This window comes from Tupaia chinensis, unplaced genomic scaffold (assembly GCF_000334495.1).
Source record: "Tupaia chinensis unplaced genomic scaffold, TupChi_1.0 Scaffold000047_1, whole genome shotgun sequence".
NCBI lineage: Eukaryota > Metazoa > Chordata > Mammalia > Scandentia > Tupaiidae > Tupaia > Tupaia belangeri.
In genome coordinates this window covers 6,041,894-6,047,560 of record NW_006159505.1, presented here as the reverse complement: position 1 = coordinate 6,047,560, position 5,667 = coordinate 6,041,894, and the positions used below count along the sequence as shown (strand labels likewise).

The window sequence follows — 5,667 nt, the reverse complement described above, 5'->3', positions numbered from 1 at the left end:
TCCCAAACACACTCTTCCATTCATTTGCTTTGGTGGGTAGGAAGGGGGGGGTCACATTTTATTTAGGGCCCCAGGTGGACCTTGTCAACAGAGGGGTTCACAGTTTCTTTAGCAGTTCCAGGCTGTGGCCCTACGGGTCCCCTGGGTGGCTGGGCTGGGTGGGCATGTTCCCATCATCTCAGAGGGGTGCTGGGTAGTTGTAGGATGGGGCCTGATTCTTTGTGGTTGTGCACTTGGCATAGGGACTGAGTGAGGGCAGGATGAAGGCAAGGCCCATGATGGTCAATTTTCCAGTTTTCATGATGCTTCCCTTTTTATAAGTTCTGTCCTTAAATAATCCTTCCTGCTCGCACAGTGCTATGTGCAATGAACAATAACTGTGCAGCCCCTTCTATAGTTTGCCTTGAAATTTCATTGCCCAGATCTTCATCACTTTCAAACTCAACATTCAACAAAGCCTTAGGTCGTGAGCATTTTGCAGCCAAATTCTTTGCTATGGTGTCGCTTGGATGCTTTTTTTTTCCTCCGATTTTCAATAAGATACTCACCATTTTCCTCTGATCCCTCCTCAGCATGGACTTGCCACCCATATTCCTATTACAATGCTGTTGGCTGTCAGTAACCAGTCTCTAAGAAGTTACAAGCTTTCTCCTGTCTTCTCACCCACTGACCTTCTTCCAGAATTGCCTGTAGTGTATTCTAAGTCGTTTTTATTCTTCTTCTACAAACTCTGCTAAACTCTGTCCATTATCCAGTCCTAAGGCCACTTTCATATCTTCTAAGGCCCCACTCTCAGTGCTGATTTTCTTTTCCAGTCTGTTTTATCGTTAATTATAGGAAATAGCTGAAGCTAGGATATTTATGAAAATGTAGATTTTCAGCTCCCAGTTGACGATTCAAGGACCAAGGGCTCTCTGGTGGGGGTCCTTCTGGCTGTATTGCAACATGGTGCCAAGGAGGAGAGCCTGGTCTACTTCCCATGTATAGGGCTCTATCCGTTTTCTTCCCCTTACAAACCCACCAGGACTCAACCATGTGGTATCCACCCAAATCACCACCACTGGTCTCCTCTCAAAGGCCCCACTATTCAACAAAATCATTGGATCAAGATTTCACCATTTAAGTCTTATTATAATAAAATCTCAACACATTTTGGAGAGACATATTGAAACTATAGCACTGTTTTCCCATTGAAGCTTCACTATAGATTTGGTGTTGACCCTTGCTTCTAATATAGCAGAGTTCTTACTCTAGTAGCTTGTTCCCAACTGATGTCTAATCGTTCTTAGTGCATCAAATTAGATCCTATTCAGACATGTTATGTCAGAGCAGTATGATGTGTTTTGTTTTGCTTTTTTGGTGCAAAAAAATAATTTAAATCCACAGTTTTTTGTATTATGTACTTTCTGTTAAATTTTTAAAGACTAAGCTCTTTCTATGGTCAGAATTTAGGAAGAACACCTACAAATTAATAACAAAAAGACAAACAAACAAAAAAGAAATAAAATGGCAAATGACTTGAACAGACATGTAACCAACAAGACCCAGTAAAAGATGGTCAGCAATTGAGACAGCAGGTGGCGTAGCAGTTAACGTGCTAGACTCCCACACAGCTGACTGCAGTGTGAATTCCAGACCTGGAGGCTTGAAACTCTTGCCAGGCACATGTGCTTGAGTGCTCAAAATCCCAGGAAGAGAATGGAGGAGAAAGGATTGCAGTGTGGCCATCCTCCCTGGGAGGTGATTTCTCAGTTTCTCTCGGTCTCTTCAGTGAGCGCATGTGCGCTATAGCAACAATCTCTCTCATAAAAAAAATTATCAACAATTTTAGTCACCAAAGAAATGCAAATTCAGATGAATGTTAGACACATTTTCACACTGATTAGAATGGCTAATATTGGAAAAAACTGAGAGCCTCAAATAACAACAAAGGTGGGAGGCGGCTGGAGGACCTGCGGCAGACACGCTTCCGCCGCAGCTCCGGCCTGGTTTCCTTTGGCGTCTGACAGTGAGCTCGGTCATGCTCCATGGGGAAGCGGGACAATCAAGTGGCACATATGACCCAAATAGCAGCGGCCAGATCAAGAGGTCTAATCCAGTCTTCAGGACCAACGACCCAGGATGATCTGAATCGACCAAGGCCTACCTGGGAAGAAGTGAAAGAGCAACTAGAAAAGAAAAAGAAAGGCTCCAAGGCTTTGGCTGAATTTGAAGAAAACGTGAATGAGGACAAGAAACAAGGAAAAAGGAGAAAGAAAAAGAAGAACCGTTCACATCAATTTTCTGAAAGCTCCATATCAGAAACTGAGTCAGACTGTAAGGATAGTTTAAAAAAGAAATGAAAGGATGCAACTGAGAAAGAGAAGGACATGAAAAGACTGAGCAAAAAAAGAAAACTGTATCCGGAAGATAAACCTTTGTCCTCTGAGACCATGTCAGAGTCAGAATATATTGATGAGGTATGAGCAAAAAAGAAGAAAAAGCAGTGAAGAATGAGAAAAAGCAACAGAAAAAAAAAAGGCATAAGAAACACAGTAAGAAGAAAAAGAAGGCTGCCAGTTCAAGTCCTGACTGCGTCACATTAAGAAAAATCAGGAGGGAACCAGCAGTTAGCGTAATGGCTATGTCGTTGGACTCCCACGTAGTCAACCGTGGTTCGCGTCCCAGACCCGGTGGCTTAAAACTCACGCTGGGTGCGTGTGCGTGCGTGCCCAAGATCCTGAGAGGAGAATGGAGGAGAGGGGATTGCGGCGTGACCATCCCCCCTGGGGGGTGATTTCTCGCTTTCTGTCTCTGTCTCTGTCTGGCGAGCGCACGTGCTCTATAGCAAAAACCTCTCTTAAAAAAAAAGAAAAAAAAGATTAAACAAGAAAAATCAGGATACTCTTATAAAGAAAGTGCAATGTCTAAGGAAATTTCAACTGTGAAAATTATGACATATTTACTAAAATGCGTGAATTTCTTGCTTTTAGAATTATTCCTGGACTTTTCAGAGGCCACTCAGAGGCTGCTGTGTAAAAGGGCCACGACTGTTGCCTGCTGCTTGAACATCCGGTTGTTTTATTTTTTCTTTCCTCTCCCAGTGCTTGATAATACACTGCAGTCATACTAGTGGTTAAGATATTTGGGAATAAAGTCAATATTTTGGACTAGACGTATCTAATGATAAGTCACCAAGAAACGGACTCCGGATGCATCTTTGAGATATAATCATTGGGCTCTGATGGCAGATGGGTCTAGTTAAAATTTTTAAAGTAGGGATTACATTGATACTTAGAAATCCTTACTCTGTAGATAAGTGTATTTTAATTTTTTTCTCCCTTGTATACTTTACCTGAGAAAGGAGCTTTTAGGGTGAGGGTGGGTGGTTTGTTATCTCTTTAGCTAGCAGAACAGCGTGCCTTGGATCTTTGCACATCTGATTTTTGTTGACACAGTCGCCATGCTTCTGGGAGGTCAGAGCTGGGTGCCAGCAGCCATGCCCTTTCCGGAGCTTAGGGACATCCTTCATCCCTGTCGTATGCTGCTCTGAGGGAACCGGAGAAACAGCGCTTTGCAGCATGAGAAGGCCTAAAGAGCTCCGGGCTTTACCTCCACTTCAAGAATACTGAATATTTTTTAGCATTAAATGTGTTACGTTATTTGAATTGAATTTTGACTACAGTTTGGCTTTGGAGAGAAATTATTTCAAATAGACACTGGTACTTTCTGAACTTAATGGCTAAAGATTCTAAAATGCATGTTTTCTACTATTAAGGTTTTTTTTCTTTTTACTTTTTTTTGAGAAGTTTTTGCTATAGGGTGCGTGCACTCACCAGAAAGATAGAGACAGAGACAGAAAGCGAGAAATCAACCCCCAGGGGGGATGGCCACGCCGCAATCCCTTCTCCTCCATTCTCCTCTCAGGATCTTGGGCACGCACACACAAGCACCCCAGCGTGAGTTTAAGCCACGGGGTTCGGGACTCAAACCACAGTCAGCTACATTGGAGTTCAGCGACATAGCCATTACGCTAACTGCTGGTCCCTATACTATTAAGTTTTAACCAGCCTGGAAAGTTTTATATAGTTTATTTTTTGTATAGCTTTTGTTTAGGCTGCAATGTTTAGCTTTTGTTAACTTTTACTCTTGCTGTTTTAAGTTCATTGCTGTGTTTAATGGCATATTTGCCAAGATACTTCGCATGTAAAAAGTAGGATTTTGATTTTCTTTTCTTTTCTTTTTTTTTTTTTTAAGAAGAAAAACCCAGCTTCATATGGAAGCTGAGATTTATCATAAACAAGTTGAGTGGCAGGCCTGGTACCCTGTGTCTTGTTATGGAAAGCTATTGCCAGAATCTTAGTAAATATAAAGTTTAAAAACAAAAAACAAAAAACAAAAAACAACAAAACCAAAGGTGTGTACAACTGGTATTCACAGATCTTGCTGGGGGAAAGTTGAAAATAATGCAATCATTTTGGAAACTATCAGTTCCTTATAAAGTTGAACTTACATAGACCTTACTGTTCACAGGTTCAGTCCTAGATATTTAATCCCCCCCACCCAGCACACAAATAACTTAATTAAAGTACATGGGCGTTTGATTCATCATAACTGCCAACAAAGAACAACCCAGTAATCTATGAACAAAGAAGAAGACAAAACATCGAAGCTGATGTTGACAAGAGACACTACAGTGATTTAAAACAAAGAAATCACTGATCCAGGAAATAACATATTGAGTGCAAAACGCGAGTATATGCTTTGTTATTTCATTCATATCAAATTTAGCAAAAGAGCAAACTGATCATAGAAATGAGCTCTTGTGGATAAGGCAGTAAAAGTGAAATCTGGGGTGATGATGTGGCCTGTCATGGTTGGGGTGATAGCCATGGGTATCCACATGGGGCACACTTATGGAACTGCACACTCAAGATACGTGAATTTCACTGGATGTGAGTCTTCCTTCAGTGAACAAATGGAAGTTCAGGTTTCAGAAAATCAAAGACCAGTTATGAGGATGGCTGATCAAACCCTGTAGCCCTCAGAGAGGTTAAATTAGGATATACCAGTGGACCTGTGGGGTTTATGAAGACATACTGAGAATCCTCAAGCCCATAGGAAGAATGGCAGTAATCTGTGAGCCTGGGCTACTTGAAGGGAGTGTGGCTTTAATTCCTGTGGGAAGGGTTAACTCAGACCAAGGCGGGGGTCTGGAACTAAGAACAAGAAAAATGACAGACAGCACTAAAATCCAGGTCCTTCAACATTTTGCTTCACAAATTTAACAGAATGTTTATACTGGCAGTTTTGGGGTTCTGGAGCTGTAGATACTCTTTTTTACGGCTTAGTGTTTCTCTTTACAAAAATGACAAACACTGATTTTAGGTGGGAAAATATGAACACTAGTGCCCAGGGGACAGGCGACCTCCACCATCCAGGAGAAATGTGGACTCAGGGGGATGGCAGAGCAGTCAGGCCAGCTTGACTGGCTCCCAGGGGCCTCTGGGAACTTCCCGAGAGGGAGCGCCTCTGTTCTGACAAAGGAAAGCACCTCTGAGGAAGAGGCCAAAATTAGAAATGGAAGAAAGGTGACCTTAGCTCAGGTAATGACACCATGGGACTGCAGAGATGGAAAATAATGCTGTTCAAATGAAATAGTGTAAGCAGGAAAAGGAAGTCCCACGT

General features: G+C 42.1%; 1 long non-coding RNA gene and 1 pseudogene across 1 annotated transcript in view; one reads left to right on the top strand and one right to left on the bottom strand.

The window, feature by feature from the left end:
* Nucleotides 1-2,027: 2,027 nt before the first annotated feature.
* LOC114009137 (protein FAM133B pseudogene) lies at nucleotides 2,028-2,560 on the top strand (annotated as a pseudogene).
* Nucleotides 2,561-3,322: 762 nt separating this feature from the next.
* The window catches only part of LOC102473044 (uncharacterized), a 4,478-nt gene continuing 2,133 nt past the window's right edge, over nucleotides 3,323-5,667 (bottom strand). Inside the window, exon 3 of the long non-coding RNA XR_003550605.1 lies at nucleotides 3,323-3,528. This is a non-coding gene — a long non-coding RNA (uncharacterized LOC102473044). The remainder of the gene's footprint in view (nucleotides 3,529-5,667) is intronic.